General features: G+C 39.4%; 1 protein-coding gene across 5 annotated transcripts in view; it reads left to right on the top strand.

Moving 5' to 3' along the window:
* Positions 1-21,064, top strand: part of LOC122433121 (coiled-coil domain-containing protein 166-like) — a 47,547-nt gene that overhangs the window by 11,361 nt on the left and 15,122 nt on the right. For 4 of the 5 annotated variants that reach the window (XM_043455700.1, XM_043455698.1, XM_043455699.1 and 1 more), the window contains one exon: positions 15,624-15,663. The gene's annotated coding sequence lies outside the window, so the exon portion shown is untranslated. Of the gene's footprint in view, positions 1-15,623; positions 15,664-15,877; positions 15,897-21,064 lie in introns of those variants that run through there. The other variant, XM_043455696.1, reaches the window with a different exon arrangement.

Here is a 21,064-nt window from a genome sequence, read left to right as displayed (position 1 = left end):
TGGAGAATTGTTTTCATTACTGTTCTTGGAGCTTTCTTTGGGGGGGTGCAGGCAGTGCACTGACTTAGTTGCTCCTTGGCATGTGGGATCTTCCCAGGTCAGGTGTTGAACCCATGTCTCCTGTATTGGCAGGCGGATTCTTTACCACTGAACCACCAGGGAAGCCCACGGTTTGGTTTTCATAAAGGAGAAAGAAGCCTTCTTACCCCAGGGAAAACGCTTTGTAAAAACCAGTACCATTCTAGTGTTCCTATTTTCTCAAAACATGCATCAGTGTTTTCTTTTTCTGGAAAGCTAGTTTAGTTTTTTATTTGATTGATACTGTTTAAAATGTTCTTGGTGTTTTGTCATTTCTTCTTTCTGGATGTTCTTATACTCTAGCATTCAAATTTTGTACTTTGAAACTTAAAGTTTTTTTAGTTATTTTTAGGAATACAGGCACCTCTTAAATGTCTCAAAAAGCTGATTTATGTCACTTTTAATTTCATAAGATCTTTACAGTCTGCATCTCAGAGTTACATTTGTAACATAGTTAAGATGTGTTTATTTATAGGAATGGCTTTAAATTAGGAAGGAAGTTATAGTTAGCATTGTATTTGAGTCCAGAATATTCTTTATAATTCATTCAAGCATCTTAGGTTGCAGCCTGCAGAAATTGACAGGGTAATTTGGATGGAAAAGGAATGTATTGGGAGGCTGGCAAGTAACTCACAAAACTGGCAGAGAGACTAGGAATGCAGCCTCAAAAAGCCTGAGCAGTCGTGAAAGGAGGGCGAGCCCCAGGAAAGCCCAGCCCAGGCGATCGTCTGGTTGGGACGCTGGCTCTGGGCTCTTGCTGCTGCCAGTGATTCCCCAGGTGCCCCTCTCTGGATCGATCAGTCAGAAGCCATGGGGGTGGAGGTGCAGTGTTTGTGGGCTGGCCTTCCATGACCTGCCTACACACTTGTGCTCCTGTGACTCTCCGAGGTCCTTGACCTGGCACATTTAACATGAATGGAACGCTTGCTTTTTTTTGTTGACCTCAGTGGTAAAGAATCCGCCTGCCAATGCAGGAGACACAGGTTTGATCCCTGATTTGGGAAGATCCCCTGGAGGTGGAAATGGCAACCCATTCCAGTATTCTTGCTTGGGAAATCCCGTGGATAGAGGAGCCTGGTGGGCTATAGTGCGTGGGGTCCCAAAGAGTCGGACACGACTGGGCAGCTGGGCATGCACGCACCTGCTCCTTCCCACCCAGGCAGGTGGTCTGAGAAGTTGTTCTGTAGTTTGGATTTTTCTGTTTTATGTCTCCTTATACATAGATTGAGGTACAGCATATTTGACAAGTATTTTACAGAGGATAGTATTGAGAATGTCCCCATGTGTCACATCAGAAGGCATACCAATGATTGTCACATTTCTTGGTGATACTGAGTTTGATCCCTCATTTGAAGTGATGCTTACCAGCCTTTTCTGTTTGTTTTTTCAGTCTAAAATACGTACATAAAAATTATTGATGATATGAAAGTATTAATTATGGCAAATAATTATTGTGTTGCAATGATGCATTCATTTGGTTTGTGGATATTAACCTGTTAAATCATTTAAGGAGTTTAAGTCTAGACAATAAAGATAGCACAGTACTAGCTGTTTTTTTCTCTGCAAAGGTTGGAGAAGTTTTATTTTATTGATTTGTCTTCTTGTGTTTATACTAATGTTTGAGAGTAACACTCAGATGCAGTGCTGTGAGCACTCTGAGCATGTCCCACAGAATGGTGTGTGTACATGTTTAGATGTATAGACTCATTTCAGGCCTTGACTCATAGATGTATAGACTCATTTCAGGCTATGGCAGTTCCTCTTTACTGCATAATAGGCAACACGAGGTAATATACTATGTATGCCAAAATGTGGAAATACTGATTATTTTCCACTTGTATATCTCTGCAAAGCCTCTTGAAATTAGGAAAAGCAGAATTCCATTAAGAAAGTACCAGCTGTTTTGAGAAATTAAGCTGTATGATGTGATGCTTTTGTATTTGTGTGTATTGATGTTTTGTATCTGTTAAATCCGTTAGATATCATATGGCTACTTTCATTCCTAAGAGAAAAACTGTAAGATATGTAAGGTTTTGTTTTTTTTTTCTTGAAAGAGAAGATACAGAAAAAAAAATCAATTTTATCTTAGGATGTGTAGCATGTTTGGACAGTGTTTTAAACATAAAGCTTTAAGACACACACACACACACTTTGGTCATTAAAGACTAATTTTTAGAGTAGTGCATTTTTTCCCATTATTCTTTGTTTATTCCAGTTTTATTGAGAAATAGTTGTCATACATCACTGCATAAGTTTAAAGCATACTCCATGATGATTTGACTTCCATATATTGTGAAATAATTCCAATAAAAGGTATGTGTCCTTTTTTGATATGTTTCCCCCTTGTAAGTTCAGACTTGAATAGTCAATATCTGAAATTAACTAGACTCTGCAATAAGTGGAAATAAAAGACAATTAAAGTTTAAACATGCATAGCAAATAGGATAATAATTGTTGAAAAAATTGGCGTAGTGTTTGTTATTTAGTGTGACTGAAAAATCTTATCTATTCTGTTCCCACAGATAGATGTGCCTTGATGTTGCCTCAGTCTCAGTTTAACAAAGCTTTTTCTTAAGGACTTTTACATTAATCTATTCTGTGCCCCTTGTTAGGAATCAGGTGGATAGCGTTTAAAATGCTTCTTTTAGACACAGATGTATAGAACAGTCTTTTGGACTCTGTGGGAGAAGGTGAGGGTGGGATGATCTGAGAGAATAGCACTGAAACATGTATATTATCATATGTGCAATAGATCGCCAGTCCAGGTTCGATGCATGAGACAGGGCGCTCAGGGCATCTAAAAAATATCTTCGAAAGTTGTTAGTGGTGGTAGTGTTTTTAAACATAAAAGGCAAAATCAAAGGTCAGCACTTCTCTAGCTTTCTGTAACACTGTCCTCTAGGCATAATTCAATTACTTCATCTGTTTTCCTAAAGTATTTTATCCACAGAACTCTAGCGTAGCATTGTACTTAATTACACTGTATGGTCGCAATTTATTTACCTGCCTTCACAGACTGTGAGCTTCTTGAGGACAGGTCTTATATTACTCAGTATGTACTCTGCCTTGCATGTGACAATCTGGCTTTTCTAATCTTTGTCAAATTGCCATTGCTGAACAGGTTAGCATTATTTTTTAAAGAAGATTGTGTGACAAGGCATTTTTTAATGATTTTGAAGAAATCTACGGTTTGATGGCTTCTTAGACAGTTGTGAAGTAATATTACATGTCAGGCATACAGTATCTCTTCTGAGTGGCTATCTGCTTGCTGCAATTGAATTATTCTGTTAGCTTGGAAGAACCAATATCTATAAAACCATGGTGCCCACTTGAGAGTGTTCTATTTAACATCTTTTTTATTAATTTAAATAGGGGAAATAACAGATTTTTCTAAATGTTACTAGTTAGCCCGTTACTTTTTTTTTTTTTTTTTAATGGCCTCTCCTTATCTCTCATTTTCCTAAAGAAATCTTTTTGGCAGAACAGCCAATCTTATGAGGCCATAACTCTAAATAAGTCGCATTTACTCAGGTCCCCTTAAATCATGTATCATGTTTGCTTAATTCACTCATTCGGCCAGCATTTATGCGTTGGAGGCTGCAGTGTGCCAGGCATCGTGCTTAGTGCAGGAGATACAATAACAGTGAACAGGGGTTCAGTCCTGGAAAAGAGCCAGACATTACCACTAGTGATGTGACGTGTCATGGGGCCCATGAAAAAGGATTCTTGTGGAATTGTCTCTAAATTTCTATTGCAATTGTGATCTGTAACGGTGATGTAGTATGGGCAGAATTGTTAAGGACTTGTTAGTTTGTACATATGCAGGTATCATTTCCACAGGAAGTCATTAGCCTCTTTCAGGATAAAGACTGGCTTATTTCTTCATATCTCAAGCACCGCTGGGGACAGAATAAAGATTGAATCGACAAACAAAACCTCTCTAACCTCTGTTGCTGCTTAAAATCTTTGGGCCTTGAAAACTGCAAGAACGGCAGTGACCACATCTCTGCAGAGGGAGTGCTCTTGGCCTAATGCTGACAGGTTAAGATTGGGGAAAAGAGCCAGACCGTAGAAGAAGTGCCCCTCGAACTTTATTTCTGGGTCGCTCAATTTCATGAATACATATTATAGTCCTTCCTATAGATGAAGAAATTGAAACTTTGGGAGATTTAAGATTCTTGCTTCAAGTTTAAAAGCTGAGATTTTCTTTCTGTCAAATTACCTTACGTGTGGATCTGTATTTTTGTCGGGAAGATGATTAAATGTTTGGTTTGGTCATAGAACTCTCTGGAATTAGCAGAGCACGGTGTGACGTCCCAGGCACAGACCTTCTCTCTGAAGCTCACAGGCCCAGCATGATCAGGTCTTTAGTCCTGGCTTGGTTCACGGCATGCTGCAGCAGCCCACGCTGAATGGCACACTGGCTTATGTTGTTTGTAAGCAACACAAATTACCTTTTACAACAGCCAGAATTTGTCAGTTACTTCATTTAATCTTTAATGTTATGTAAGGATTAAGCAATTTTAAGAGTGAGTTGTGTACATTTGATTTTATTAGTGGTTCCTAGTTTTATTTTGCATAGATTGTTTTTTTTTTTTTCATTCTATGGAATAAAGCTTTTTAAAAAAAATTGCATAGATGACTCAGTATAACTCTGTATTTTGAAATTTGTGGTATTGCAGTTCAGACCCAGAAGTTTGAGAACACGCTGTACTTAAATACATACTTTTGTAGAGCATTATCTCAATATTTAGCACTCTGGGAATATTGCTGCTAAACAGTTGATTATGTTGTATATTTCCAACAGTAGGAAAAATGGCTAGAGAAAATTAAGAAGTGGACTTAGCTTTGGGACTTTGGATTTTCCAATGGTGGACTTGTCTCTGATTCTGTTACTGTGAAGTGTGGTTTTCAGAGGTACTCAGTGAACAGCCAGCTGTAGAAAGGGACATGAGTGGATGGACGTTGTGTTCTTTGCTTCTGAAAGGCTATTTTCTTTTGTTAGTGTAGGTCAGCCCTTTTGGTGTTTGTGTGTTTTTACATGGGTTAGATCTATAGTGTTTGCTGCAGTTGAAAGTGTGAAATCCCAGGCCTTCCCTCCCCCTTGTGGTATAGCTTGCAATATGGAGTATCGTCTTTATGCCTTGGCCAAATTGTCATACTTGTAGGTCTGGGTCAGCTTCCAGCATTTCACCCATTGCCTTCTCAGTGTCATAAGACACACCCGTGAGTTCTTTCAATGAGAATTTTTTTTTGCTGGCATCACTTCCTGTGGGACATCTTTGTCCTTTTCTTCACGACCACTTTCCTCACTCACGTTGATAGGTTTGTCTCCACAGAGTTCCTCTGACTACATATTTAGTCTCCTTCATGGCGACAAGTGTCAGCATTCTTGGAGTCAGCTATTTTTTTCTATAACCCCACTTATGTTCTATTACAGTTTGACTTCCGACATTACCACTTCTGTTTCTTTACTGTAATTTTATCTTTGTTGGCAAGTCCTCTTGTTTGGCTGTCCGTTTTTGTAAAATGTCCCACGGGTTTGTCGCTGGGGGACAAGGAGGAAACACGCCTCTGTGCTTTACGGTCTGTGTGTGACCTGGACAGCAGACGTTCACAGTGACTGATCACTGATGGGCTGTGAGAGGGGTTGTCATCGGGCACTAATGATGTAAAAATGGGTACAAAGTTATGAAACTAAACATATAAAACATTCTGTTTTCACTGTCTTCATTTCTCATTACATTTTAAAAAGGCAGCCAGATGTTTTAGAAAACGTGTATTTGTGGGTGTGGTTTATACAGTAATAACAGCAGCATCAGCTTACCCTTACATGCTACTTGTATGTCAGGGGCTGTTCTCAGTGCTAAGCACGTATTCATTTACTCCTCACAATAACCCACTGAAGTAGGTATTACTGTTTGTTATCCCCTCTCGAGGTAAGCAGACAGTCAGAGAGAGATTAACTTGTCTGGAGCTAAGCCTGACAGTCTGGCTCCAGAGTTCCTGCTTTATATGTTATGCTTTGTAATCCAACTCTAGTTCATAAACTGTTGGCAATCTGCAGAGAATTGGGATTTGTATTTTGTAAGTCTTTTTAAAACTTTTTTTTTCTTTTTTTTAGCCGTCTTCGTCTTCTTCTTCTTCTTTTTTTTTAACTCTAGCATGTTAGTATTCTGGATTTTTTCCCTTTCCACCATGATGGGTGGAAAATTTAAAAATGAAACAGCTGTCCTTCACCACAGAGAGCTTGAAAAATCTCAGTAGGCTATGCAGGAAATCATGTTCAGTACTCTAGAAATGACCTGTATTCAAAGAATGTGTCTTGGTCTTCATAACAGGATTAGCTGATGAATGTGCATGTATATTATATCTATCTGAAGAATTTTTCTGAATTGAGTAACTTCTGACTCTGATTATTCTAATGGAGAAAAGAGGGGTTTTTACTGTAAACACCTTAGAAGGAGGCAAGGCTTATCTCAAAAACTTCTGCTATTTTCAAAGTGGAGCAGGTTCCTGAAAGAGTAGTAAATTGTACCATTCACCTTTGTGCTCTGCGTGTAGATTTGTTGTTTTAACACTGATAGGAGAAAACATGCTTGTTTCCTATCAGCATAAGCGCGACATGCAGACCAAGAATCCACACAATCATTTTACCTGAACCATCTTATAATGTGCTTCAACACTTCATATATGAAAGATAAATAAGTTATAAGTTGTTAATAAGCGTAAAGTGAAAGTTCATGAAGTCACCTCTGATTAAGGTCTAGGAAGCTGCTTTGTTCCTTCCCTATACAGTCTCCCTGCTGCCCCCTAAAGGAAAATATTTTTCCTGAATTATGTGTTTATCACTTTTATAGCTTAAAAAAAATCACAATTGTCTGTGTCTCTAAATAATATGTATTTTAATTATGCCGTTTTTGAGCTATGTGAAAATCATTATGTAGTCTTCTTAAGACTTCTGATGAGTTCATCGTTTCTGAAATTCCATCCATATCCTTCTCGATGACTACAGCTCCTTTGTACTGCTCTGTAAATTTTCATTGTGTGAAAAAGCTACAGTGTATTCATTTTCCTATCATTGAACATGTAGGTTGTTTGCAGTGTTTTGTTACTTTTTTTCCTTTGTAACAAATAGTGCTTCTCTATACAAGAGTTTCTCTAGGTATATACCTGAGAGTAGGACTGTTCACTTTAACAAGATAATGCCAAATGTTTCCTAAAGTGATTGATAATCACTTAATTATCACCTAAAGTGGTTGTCAATTGATAATCCCACATTCTGGGTATCTGAGAGTACCTGTTGATAAACATTTTTGTCAAACTCTTGTTAAAGCTCTTTATTTTTACTAATCACATGGGTGTAAAATGATATTTCATGCAGCTTTAGCTTATAAACGTCAAGACTGAGGATTTAACTTTTGTGTTTCTTTTTATTGAAACGCCACTTTATGACTGTGGTCCATTGTTTCATTGATTTATTTGTCTTGCTCTTACTGAGTTTAGCAGTTCTTTATATATTAGATACTGATCCTTTCTCTGTTATATATGTCATCAATAGCTTTCTGTAGCTTAGTGGTTTGTATATTCAGTTTCTTTAAAGTGTCAATAAGCAGAATTTTTTTGATGCTAATAGAATAAAATTTATCAGGCTTTTCATTTGTGGTTAATACTTCCAATATTTTATCTACATTGAGCTCTCCTTCCCTCCCTCGGGGCTTCCCTGCTGGCTCAGGCGGTAAAGCGTCTGCCTGCCGTGCGGGAGACCCGGGCTCGGTCCCTGGGTCGGGAAGGGCCGTGCTGGAGACCCGGGCTCGGTCCCTGGGTCGGGAAGGCGGTGCAGGAGACCCGGGCTCGGTCCCTGGGTCGGGAAGGCGGTGCAGGAGACCCGGGCTCGGTCCCTGGGTCGGGAAGGCGGTCCCCGGAAGGGCAGTGCGGGAGACCCGGGCTCCGTCCCTGGGTCGGGAAGGGCAGTGCGGGAGACCCGGGCTCCGTCCCTGGGTGGGGAAGGGCGTGCGGGAGACCCGGGCTCCGTTCCTGGGTCGGGAAGATCCCCTGGAGAAGGAAACAGCAGCCCACTCCAGTCTTCTTGCCTGGAGAATTCCATGAACGGAGGAGCCTGGTAGGCTAGAGTCCACGGGATCGCAGAGTCGGACACGACTGAGCGTTTTCACTTCACTTCCCTACCTTGGGATTATAAAGAACCACTTTTGTATTTTCTTTTAAAATTTGAGGTTTTTCCTTTCAAATTAAAGTCTTTAATCCCATGAGAATTGATTTATCTGTGGTATAGGATAGGGATTTGACTTTCTTTATGAACAGTTAATTACCCTGGCTCCATTTATGCCGCAGTCTCTCCCCAGTGATCTGCAGTGCAGTCCCTCAGGATTTGCTTCCTCTTCATAAAGGTCCGTATGTATTCCTGGACTGTGCATTCTGCTTTTCGGCAATGCTTTCATTTGCCAGTTTGTCTTTGTGTTAATTCCATTCTGTCTTAATTACTGTTGTTTCATTTTATATCTTGATGTCTGATTGAGCAGGTTGTCTTGTTTTGAGTCCTTGAGCATTTTGACTGTTTTTTGATTTTTGCTTTTTTATGTAAAGTTTAGCATGAACGTATTAAGTTTTATAAAAGAATACTTTGGGGATTTGGGTTGGAAATGCATTGAATATTAACGTGGATTTTAGAAAGGATTGACATTTCTTACAGTATTGTCTTCTTGTCTGTGAACATGTCTTTACATTTTTTTATGGCTTTCTTAAAGTTTTATGATTGTTTTTCATGCAGAAATTACAAAGCTTTTGTTAGGTTTATTCCTAGTTACTGATTGCTTTTTGTTATTGTGAACTGTGTCTGTGGGGAAAATTCTCTTTTGTTCTTTTTACTGGAAAATAGAAATGCAGTTGAGATTTTCATGTTGATTAAAATATTGTTACCTTGCCAGACTCATGAATTGTTTTTTCCTTAAAAATTTTTTAACCTTTAATCTCTTTCTCTTATAAAGTTGGCTAGGACCTGCATACAGTGTTGAGTAGAAGTATTGATCGTGGACTTGTTTGTCTCATTTTGATTCTAAAGGGAATGTTTTAAGAGTTCTTCATTAAGGACTATTTATTATAGGCTTTGGTAAGGGTAGATATCTTTTATTCTTCTATTCTTTGCTAAGGTTTTTTTTTTTTTTTTAATCACAAGTATAGCTTCATGAAAAGCTCTTTGTGCATCTTTGACCTGATCATATGTCAGTCCTTTTTGCTTACATCTGTTACTGTGGTGAAAAACAGTTCTAGGTTTTCTGACCCAACTTTGCTTTTCTGAGATGAGCCAAATTTTTTTTTTTTTTAACTTTTTAGTTCAGAGTAGGGCTAGGAGTGGAAGGAGGGGTGGTAGTGGGAGGTGATGAAGCAGGGAAGAAGCTAGAAAGGATGGTCATGTCAGTGCTAATACAATCACTGATTATTTTGGAGCCTGTATATTCTTAGGAGGCTGTGTAATGAAATGAATAGATATTTATTTGATCTTTTCCAAAATTGTCCATGGGGAAAATGTATTTTCTTTATATATAGAGTTGTAATTTTTTATTTTGCCTGTTATTTTCACTCTTCTTATTTATAATTTCTTTAAAGTTTAATCATGTGTGTAAATTTTATGATGAATTTTGAATATATGAAGTAGAGTAAATGAGCCACAGTAAAAATTCCTATCTTTTCTTTGAAACAAACATTTATTTTAAAGAATTTGAGTTTTTGCAACTGCAAAATAGGTTATGTATTTGTTTTACAGAATGTACTTAAGCCTGTAGAATCTTTAGGTTGGCATGATCACAGTACCTGTTGTCCACAAATGCATCTTATAGTATGTTTATTGCTGTGTGTTTCAAAACATACCTGAGTTTAGGTCTTAGAGAAATCCCATTGTAGAAAGTCCAGTAATCAGGGCTTGGTGATGACAGCAGCCAGGAGATCAGTGAGAAGGTTCTGGACAACTTTCCCAAAGCCTAGTGATACCATCTTTATGAAGCTACTGCCTCAGGCTTTCCAGTTATGCTGCTGTGGTTTATTCTTTAAGGAATCATCGTAATTTTACAGAGGATGTTAATGGGAAGGTAACATTGGGTTCCCCAGAAAGTTTGTTCATGTTTTTCCATACGGTATTACAGGAAAACTCGAATGAACTTTTTGGCCAACCCAATATTTACTTTACAGAAAGTCACAATTACACAGAGGAATATTATAACTGGTACTGCTTGAACAGTTTCCTGAAAAATAATTTTCCAACTCATTCCCTGCCTCCCTTCCCGTCTCCCTCTCTTGTGACTCTGGGCAAGCTACTTCACGCTTTAAAGCCTCATCAAGGAAAAGAGGCAAATAATTTTAATCTGATTAGATTGTTAGTCTTCAGTGAAATAAATCATGCACGGTGTGTCTCAAACACAGTAAGTGCGTATGAAATGGCAGCCTAGTAGATCGTTTTTGAAGACAGTGTCTAACTTTATCATATGCATTTATATATATATGTATATAAACAGTGTCTGAACTAGGAGTTCAAAAGTGACAGTGATCCTCTTAAAAATAAGTAAGGCCTTGATAGAAAAACGAGAAAGGACTAGTTTTACAAATGCAGAGTAAAAAGAGTCGACGTTCTTTAGTAGCTCACTAAAAACACTGTGAAAGAAGGCACCATATTGTATGTGCATGTGCAGAAACACACCGTAGTGCACACCTTTTACTTTTCAAACAGTGAAGTTCATGTCCAGGAAGCATGGTTCTGATGGCATTATAGATTGAGATGTATCTTTGTAAAGCATTTTGGCATTAGGTATCAAGACCTCTACATATCATAAGACATTTTAACTTACATCAACAAAGATTTGTGTTGGGTGTAGCCAGGATAATTCTTCAGATTGTCCTCTGCAGAGAGGGGCCACATCTGTATGTCAGGCACAGCACAGGAATGCCACCTTTGGGGCCGTGGGTGGGTTTGGGGATCGGGGTCTTCCCGCCGCACTGGAGCAGCGGTCCCCTCAGATTGTCCTCTGCAGAGAGGGGCCACATCTGTATGTCAGGCGCAGCACAGGAATGCCACCTTTGGGGCCGTGGGTGGGTTTGGGGATGGGGGTCTTCCCGCCGCACTGGAGCAGCGCCCCCTGGTGTGTAAGCGCCGCAGCGCTGGAGGCGCGCCTGGACTCGGGCGCTGAGGCTCCACGGCCACACCAGTGCGCGCAGCAGCGTGTCGTTCTGTGAGGACTTAGACTCGTCTCTGCCTGGTCTGTGTAGGCTGAGAAGGTTGTATCTTAGTTTAGTGTGGGACTACTTCACCACAGTTTATTAAGTTTTCTTTCTTCACTGCCCTGTGATGATTATACATTCCTCCCATGGAATGTTCTTTTTATACCTTATACCTTCTTTTTCTTCTTGCCCAGATTGTATTCATTTTCCAAAATCTGCTTCAGCTACCAGAGCTGCATAGCGTCATAAAATCTTTCCTAATACCTGATTTCCAGGCTCTACTCCTAGCTGGAATTCCGTGATTGCTGCAGCACTCTGTGTTGCTATTTCTCATGATACTCATTTTCACCTTAAATATTTTAATTGCTATACTCAGACTAGACATTTTTAGAGTGCACAATCTTTTTCATCGTAGTATCTCCTAGGGTATCTCTTTTAGTGGTATATACATAAACAGACTTTGTGATAAATAGTTGGTGTTGGGTTTTTTCTTTTTTAAACATGTATATACAGTTGGACCTATTCTAATTTCTGATTTCTTCCCCTCACTGTATATCTAACCCAGGGCCAAAAAATTTTAATTTCTGATGAGTAGGATGGATCCATCTCACCTGTTATTCTGTCTCTCAGAAAATTTTTATAGACTTGCATGTTTCCTTTTTCTCAAATAGACACAGAATACCTTGTCAAGTTCTCAGATTTAAAACTTATCAGATATTTGTTGGAATTATGTCATAATGCACTTTTCGTAATATTGTCTGATCTGTGAGTATAATCAGTAGGCCCTTTATTTCAAGTGCTCTTTTCTAAGATAGCTTTTTAAATTGCTCTGTGTATATTAAGGGGAACTTAAAAAAATTGAATTCAGTTATGTTTTATCATATACCCAAGTGGAGGAGAACTGCAACCTAGGTGGAAAAGGTTGGACTTTTCCATGGGGTTATTTCAACACCATTTATTAATGCAGTTAGATTTATGTACCATCATTTGAAATACTGCAAAGCTGTAAATGTGGCTGACAGTGCTCTGAAGTCATAACTCTTCTATTTTATGTTTTGTTGGAGGCAAAGAAATTGGTTTGTAGATAAAAGATCCTGGATTGTCTAATTTACATATCATCTAATATTCACTACTTATGACTTGACGTTTGATTTCAAAGGGTGAAAACAATTACAGGTGTTTTATTATTTCATGATTTACTAAGAATTAAACAGAATCAACAGAGCTTTTCCCCCATGGTGTTATGTAAGTGGCACTGGTTTTTCTTCTGCGGTTTATGCACGTGGCCAGCCAAGCCACTTGTTTTATTTCTGGGTGGCTGCAGTAGGTCTTAGGGAAGGAAGTTTTCGTTTGGCAGGAAAAGCAGAACTGTGTTTATTCATTCCATTTGTAGTAGCGTTGATCCATGAGGAGCTTGTGAGAAAAACCAGAGTGGTTAGGCTTTGAACAAAAGTAGCTCCTGTTCATCTCTTATCTGATCGAGCAAAGTATAAGAACAGATTAAGGATTAATAGTATAGCAGCAATTAGAAACAGTACCAAAGTTCTGAAGCAGAAGCTGCAAACTGATGGTTCATCAACCAAATACAGCCCTCAGACTCTTTATTTTGGCCTACTGAATGTTTCCAAAACGTACTCAATTACTTCATAACATCTCAAAATGGTTTTATATGAGTACCTAGCAGTGGATCACCTGCCTTTTTAGCCTGACATGTTAGTAGCTGTGACAATCTATAGACGAAGCCCCAGTTAGCACTTCCGACATGATCTCAGCATCTCACTTTGCACCACCTGTTCTGGAGGCTCTTGAATACAAAAGTAATAGTAGATCTAATAATGTTAATGCAGCTCAGCCTTCGACAGTGAGTGGACAGGAGGTAGAGTAGAAAGCATGAAGATTTTAGGTAGTGAGAGTTGTAGTTGAAAAGGGATATGTGAGAAAGAGTAATTGCAGAGAAATCCAAAGTTTTTAACTGAGCAACTGTAAGGATAGAAGTGTCATCAAATGATGGGGGAGACTGCGGGGTCGGTCAGGCATGGGGAGTGAGATGAGTTCAGTTTTGAACATGTTAAGTTTGAGCTATCTGTTAAAACATCCTAGTGGAGATACTGAGTAGGGAATGCTATGAAAGTGCAGAGATGGAGAAGTGTCTGGACTGGATAAATAAATTTGAGCAAGTTTTAGATTTTGCTAAATTTAGACTCAGAGAGTTATGAGATAGGATGAAGTCACAAGGAGAGCGGAGGACTTGCAACTGAGTCCTGGGACATGTCAGCATTCAGGGATTTCAAAAAAGTTCAGCACAGGAGATGAAGAGGGAGCATCCAGTGGGGTGGGACAGAAAGGAAAGGAGGTGTGGTGTCCTGAAGGACAAGTGTCTAGACATGTTTTCACCTCCTGAAGCAGAGCCCAAGACAGGGACTCTTCAGACAGGTGATTTCTTGGGGGAAGTGTAAATGAGAAACACAAGTTGGAGAACTGGGGCAAGTGAAACAGAAAAGGAAAGTCAATCTAAGGGAGTATTATTGACCTGGTCACTTCTGTGAGCATTTGGGCTTGATCTTGAAGAAACCCCCTGAGAAGATATGAAGAATACGCCTATTGGTGGGAGGAGGAGGGTGTTTGTCTACCAGACTTCATCTCACCAATGGCCAGTGATTGCCCAGGCTCTTGGTATTAACACCTTCATACTTCCAGGTTCATTATGACTCAGGATGGCCTAAGAGTTCCTGTAGGCATCTCTTATTGCAAAGCCTCTGAGCAGGAAGTGAGCCCCACCAGTGCAGCAAGCCGCTAAGGGGAGGTGCCTCAGCTGGAGTAAAAACAAGAGGCGGGGCGGGAGGGTGTCCTGTGCAGCCCACCATTAGGTGCTTGCCATTTAGTTCCACCTACTACTAAGCTTTCAAGATGGTGGCTGACCACAGTTTCTACATTAGACTTACGACAGAAGGAATGACGTTCTTTAGTTCAGTCAACTACTAAGTTTAGATTGTCCTCACCTTCAGCCAGCCCCCTTCAACAGGCTGAGGCATTTTCCTGGTGGAGTGACCCAGACTTTTCCTCCCGAAGGGATCAGCGCCTGTGGTTACTTTATGCTTTCTGGGCTGTGTTGCGATAGTTGTCCATTTATGGTTGTCAGTGGGCATGGCAGCCTCAGTCCCATCCCCTGGGTTCTCTGTACACTGTCTCTTGTGTAGGAGCTGCCATGAGTCCTCATGGTGAGGGGTCAGTTTACAGGACCCTCTCCCATTATTCTCCTGTTGGTTACTGCTTCAGAATTCTTCTTGCATCTCCTGACAGAAGTGCCTTCCCTTCTCCCCTAGAATCAGAAATTTTAATTCAGTGGACCCTAAGGTTGCCAATCTACTGTTCATCTTTTGGTTCCTATATCTGTATAATTTTCTTTCTTTCTTTCTTATTTTTTTTTTTTTACTCTATCAGAGATAGCACCACATTTCTACCTTGGGAAGAGTGTGTCAGATCATGTACCACTGGGAGAACTGTGCCCAATTCCCTCAAGATGCTGCCAATTTTTTATACATAGGAAGTTTTGTTAAATTTGTTAATCTCGGACTCTTGGGTTGTACCAGATAAATAGGGAAAGAAATCTTCTCATAAAAGTGGTTAGTTACATTAGTCAAATGTTTCCCCTCATTCTATGTGAATTCAGCTGGTCATATGGCTATAGTTGTTCTTAGTTGCAAAGTTAAATTCATTCTGAAAACTTTATTTCACCTAAAATTATTTAATAAGGCTTTGAAATAGGAAAACCAGTCCTTGAGAGGACTTTGTGGTTCAGTGAGTTTAGCCAAATGTGCCTCTGGCATAATTGTCATGGAATATAAGGATCTTAGTACTTGTAGTAAAACTGATTTTCTAATACATTGAAACTGAACTTAAATTGTGATAAGAATATAGAAACATGCCTCTTTTGATAATTTTACATGAATAAGGAGGAATTGCTAGTTTTTTCTCTTATCATCTGAGTAAAGAATTTCTTTATTTTTTTCTCTTGTTACCTCCTGCTTCATAAGCTCTGATGAGAACTGAGTACTTGGTACACCTGTTTGTCTTTGAATATCTTGATGGTGACAACTAGGGTATATCACTTACTGATATTTCTCAGGGCTTAAGATAACGCCTTAGTAAGTCCTCCATAAAGAGTTGTTGAGTTAACCCAAGAGGGGAAGGATATGGCTTATACATGTGATATATGATAGCATTGATGAACTTAGTGGTTAAAGTTAGTTTTAATAAAATTAAACCTTGTTTTAAAAATAATGTTATAGACTGTCTTCCTTTTTCCTTTCTTTAAACAGATAGGAGGGACACGAACAGAATCACCAGCACTGGCTGAAGGTAAATATGTCTTTGGGGGAAATGATTATTCAAATACATGTGAAAAGTTATGGTTTAAATGAAAAGTGATATCTGCTAAACATAATTTAAGAAAAATGTTCTGTGCATATTATTGAACTGCTAAAAATGTCTCTAGGAAAATACCTTATATTGTTTAGTTTCTGTCTTAGAATGGGAAGTAATGTAGATTAATTGGAACTTTTTTTTTTTCCAGCTTCCTTTCAATAGGAGAGGTATGTGTTTTTCCTTGAATTCCTTTCTAAGTCATTTTAGCTATCACCAGTATAGTTGAGCAGGAAAAGTCCAAGCCATAGTTCTAGTAGTTAGAAATAAAATGTATGTGTATATTTTGAAGCTAGCTAGAAGGAAAGACATTTTTACATACTTTCTTAATATAAGAATTCTAGCTATAATGGATTTTGGTCCTTTTATAAAATGGTGAAAGTAAAGAACGCAACAGCAACAGTAAATAGTCGCTGTTAAAGGGTCCTGAGTACCTAACCATTTACAATCCTGTGATTGTTTTAATTATAACAAGTTAATAGGTATTTGAAAATTAACTTTTCTATAGATATACTTTTTCTTGTCTAAGTGAAAATGATCAGCTTAAAGTCCCTTTTTGTTTTTTCTAATCATAAGCAGGTATTTATATTTTAAAACTCACCTGTCATTTTATTATAATGGATATGATTATGACAGTTATGGTCATTCTTTGGAATTGTAATCACCTCACCCACACTCTCTATTATAGGGCAGGAGTTACCCCCCTTTTATTTTGTTGTTGTTTCATGAATTCTAATAATGATCCATGGTTTTATGAAGTAAAATGCATAGAATTAAAAAAGAAACCCGTTATTATTGAAATACAGTTAACAAATACTAAAAATACAAATTTTTGATGCTTCTCACATTAGAGAATAACCTTTAGTGACAATTTAGTTAAGTACTGTAATTTCAAATAATGATAAAAAATAAATAATGATGAATTTGTAGTAATTGTAATATGAAAATACCTGTGATTTTTACCAATAACACGTTCAATAGATATTTCTAATCCTACAGTGGCTTGTTGCCTATAATCCTAATTGAAGGAATTGCTAAATTTCACATAAAGGTTAGTAAGAAGTTTCCCGTTCAGGTTCACAGATCACCGAATTCTCTGAACCTCAGATAAAGAACTCCTATTAGTGAAAAATCCATTAGACCTTTCTTTCTCCATCATGTTTGAGTAAGTGTAGAGTTTTTTATGTCTGTATAACTAATCTTAAAGAAGTAGAGTTACAATCCATTCCTTAGGAAATATCCTAACAGAAATAGCTTTGAAAAAACTTCTAGTTGCTAATCAGTAATCACAGAAACAGCAACCTAGTCTGTTGAAAAGGGAGTAGAAGAGGAGTTATACCTTGGAGAGACCCTGCCTTCAGAGAACTCACGTTCTAGTTCAAGGAATATGAAATAAACATGTAAAAAATAGCATGTCAGCTTGAGATACTTAAAGTTTAACACAAGAAATGTCAACTGTCATAGGGAGGATGCAAATAGTAAGTGCTCTGATGTTTGTGTTACCGAAGCACACAAAAAAGGTCAAGACTTGTAAAATGTCACCAAGTGTCTGCCAGTTGCTTTTTTTGAATAGAACATTTGTGGGGTTTTTGTTTTGGGTGTTTTTTTTTTTGCTTGTGGTCCTTTGATTCTTTCTATCATTGTAATCTGACTCTGATACCATATTTTAAAGATGTTCTTAAAAGCCGCGCTGTGAAGCAGCACAGGGATTGTTTGGTTAGTTTGGTTCCAGGAGGCCGGTGAGAACTGGGACCAAGGAGGAGAAATTAGCAAGTTTCAGCTTCATGCAGGTTTTGTGTGGTGGTTGAGGATGGGCTTCATGTCAGATTAAGTGTGTCATTTGATTATTGGCTGAAGTTTCTAAAAAGTTTTAAAAAATTGACTCAAGTCTAGAAAGGTGTCATTTGAAAACAGAATGACTTCCTCTTTGGATGTACTCATGCAGAATAAAGTATTTAAGCAGAGACTCGATTACAGCTTGGCAAAGACAGATGTTGTAGAATACATTCTTACTAAGGTTAGATGGTCAAGCTTGAGTCTTCCATTTTAATGCATGTCTTAGTTTGGGCTGCTTTAACAAAGGACCACCGACTAGGTGGTTCATAAACAACAGAAATTTATTTCTCACTGCTTTGGAAGCTCAAAATCAGTCCGAGGCCAGTGTGGATGGTCCCTTCCTGGTCTAAGATTTTCTTACTCGTTGATGATTGGATATTAAACCTTTCTGTCTGGTATCTTTCACTCCTCATGGTGACTGTTAACGTTATGGAGAAACCACAGGGACGTCCCTGATGGTCCAGTAGTTAGGAAGAGTGCTTCAAGTGCAGGGGGCAAAAATTTGATCCCTGGTGGGGGAATTAAGATCCGAATTTGCTACACGGTACAGCCAAAAAAAAAAAGAAGAAACCACAATCCATCCAAAAAAAAAAAAAAAAATGGAATTCTTGCTTCAGAGAATACCTTTTAATTCAAATTATGAGGGAAAGTGGACAAATTTTTTTTTAATTAAAAAAAAAATTATTTTAGCTGTGCTTTGTGGCATTCAAGATGTTAGTTCCCCAACCAGGAATCGAACCTGTGCGCCCTGCAGTGAAAGCATTGAGTCTTTACCACTGGACCACCAGAGAAGTCCCTGAAGGACAGTTTTTAAGAGCCTCTTAACCATTACAGTCATAATGTACTAACTAGAGATTCTTATTTGTGTTTATCAAATACTGGCAGATTTCTTTGAGCTTGGAGGTCTCCTGCTTTCCCCCTTTTCTTCTGCTCTGAAATCTCTGAGGGAAAAGAATGATGGTGGGTTCTTATTTCCTCCTTTTCACCACCTTGAGACCTCCTTACCTGGGAGTGAGGCCCGAGTTCCTTGAGAATGAGGCAGAATGTGTATATGTAGTGGACGAAAACGTCTCTGTAGCCCTTACCCTCCCCGCCAAGATATGTTAAGAGGCGATTTTTCTGAGGATGAATGTTAGGTTTTAGGATCAAGATTTTAAGAATTTTGGCTCTCACTGCTGTAATGCATAAGAACATGAGAAATACCAATGCATATTTGTTCGGAGGTGATAAAGAGTGTTGTGGGAAGATAACATTGCTGTCTAGTTATCAGCAGTTTATCAGCAGTAAACCTTTGCCTGTTAGCCTTGCCCTTAATTAAGTTTCTCAGCTTCTGTGGCGGAGAAGGCAATGGCACCCCACTCCAGTACTCTTGTCTGGAAAATCCCATGGACGGAGGAGCCTGGTAGGCTGCAGTCCATGGGGTCGCTAAGAGTCAGACACGACTGAGCGACTTCACTTTCACTTTCCAGTTTCATGCACTGGAGAAGGAAATGGGAACCCACTCCAGTGTTCTTGCCTGGAGAATCCCAGGGACGGGGGAGCCTGGTGGGCTGCGGTCTGTGGGGCCGCACAGAGTCAGACACGACTGAAGCGACTTAGCAGCAGCAGCAGCTTTTGTGGAACTTATAGTTTAATTATTCCTTTGTAGTTAGCACATTCCATAAGCTTACCGCCTACTTTGTAAAGTTGCAGTTTGTTTCATTTGACCTAAAGCTGCACCTTTTACGGATGCCCTTGGTTTAGATACGCTCTTCTTTGATGAACAAGTTCATGAAGTCACCTCTGATTAAGGTCTAGGAAGCTGCTTTGTTCCTTCCCTATACAGTCTCCCTGCTGCCCCCTAAAGGAAAATATTTTTCCTGAATTATGTGTTTATCACTTTTATAGCTTAAAAAAAAATCACAATTGTCTGTGTCTCTAAATAATACGTATTTTAATTATGCTGTTTTTGAGCTATGTGAAAATCATTATGTAGTCTTCTTAAGACTTCTGATGAGTTCATCGTTTCTGAAATTCCATCCATATCCTTCTCGATGACTACAGCTCCTTTGTACTGCTCTGTAAATTTTCATTGTGTGAAAAAGCTACAGTGTATTCATTTTCCTATCATTGAACATGTAGGTTGTTTGCAGTGTTTTGTTACTTTTTTTCCTTTGTAACAAATAGTGCTTCTCTATACAAGAGTTTCTCTAGGTATATACCTGAGAGTAGGACTGTTCACTTTAACAAGATAATGCCAAATGTTTCCAAAAGTGATTGATAATCACTTAATTATCACCTAAAGTGGTTGTCAATTGATAATCCCACATTCTGGGTATCTGAGAGTACCTGTTGATAAACATTTTTGTCAAACTCTTGTTAAAGCTCTTTATTTTTACTAATCACATGGGTGTAAAATGATATTTCATGCAGCTTTAGCTTATAAACGTCAAGACTGAGGATTTAACTTTTGTGTTTCTTTTTATTGAAACGCCACTTTATGACTGTGGTCCATTGTTTCATTGATTTATTTGTCTTGCTCTTACTGAGTTTAGCAGTTCTTTGTATATTAGATACTGATCCTTTCTCTGTTATATATGTCATCAATAGCTTTCTGTAGCTTAGTGGTTTGTATATTCAGTTTCTTTAAAGTGTCAATAAGCAGAAATTTTTTGATGCTAATAGAATAAAATTTATCAGGCTTTTCATTTGTGGTTAATACTTCCAATATTTTATCTACATTGAGCTCTCCTTCCCTCCCTCGGGGCTTCCCTGCTGGCTCAGGCGGTAAAGCCTCCCGCCTGCCGTGCGGGAGACCCGGGCTCGGTCCCTGGGTCGGGAAGGCGGTGCAGGAGACCCGGGCTCGGTCCCTGGGTCGGGAAGGGCCGTGCTGGAGACCCGGGCTCGGTCCCTGGGTCGGGAAGGCGGTGCAGGAGACCCGGGCTCGGTCCCTGGGTCGGGAAGGGCCGTGCTGGAGACCCGGGCTCGGTCCCTGGGTCGGGAAGGTGGTGCAGGAGACCCGGGCTCCGTCCCTGGGTCGGGAAGGGCGGTGCGGGAGACCCGGGCTCCGTCCCTGGGTCGGGAAGGGCGGTGCGGGAGACCCGGGCTCCGTCCCTGGGTGGGGAAGGGCCGTGCGGGAGACCCGGGCTCCGTTCCTGGGTCGGGAAGATCCCCTGGAGAAGGAAACAGCAGCCCACTCCAGTCTTCTTGCCTGGAGAATTCCATGAACGGAGGAGCCTGGTAGGCTAGAGTCCACAGGATCGCAGAGTCGGACACGACTGAGCGTTTTCATTTCACTTCCCTACCTTGGGATTATAAAGAACCACTTTTGTATTTTCTTTTAAAATTTGAGGTTTTTCCTTTCAAATTAAAGTCTTTAATCCCATGAGAATTGATTTATCTGTGGTATAGGATAGGGATTTGACTTTCTTTATGAACGGTTAATTACCCTGGCTCCATTTATGCCACAATCTCTCCCCAGTGATCTGCAGTGCAGTCCCTCAGGATTTGCTTCCTCTTCATA

Source organism: Cervus canadensis, chromosome 32 (assembly GCF_019320065.1).
Source record: "Cervus canadensis isolate Bull #8, Minnesota chromosome 32, ASM1932006v1, whole genome shotgun sequence".
In the NCBI taxonomy this organism is placed as follows: Eukaryota; Metazoa; Chordata; class Mammalia; order Artiodactyla; family Cervidae; genus Cervus; species Cervus canadensis.
The sequence above is the reverse complement of the archived record's forward strand: the minus strand, read 5'-3'. Positions and strand labels throughout refer to the sequence as shown.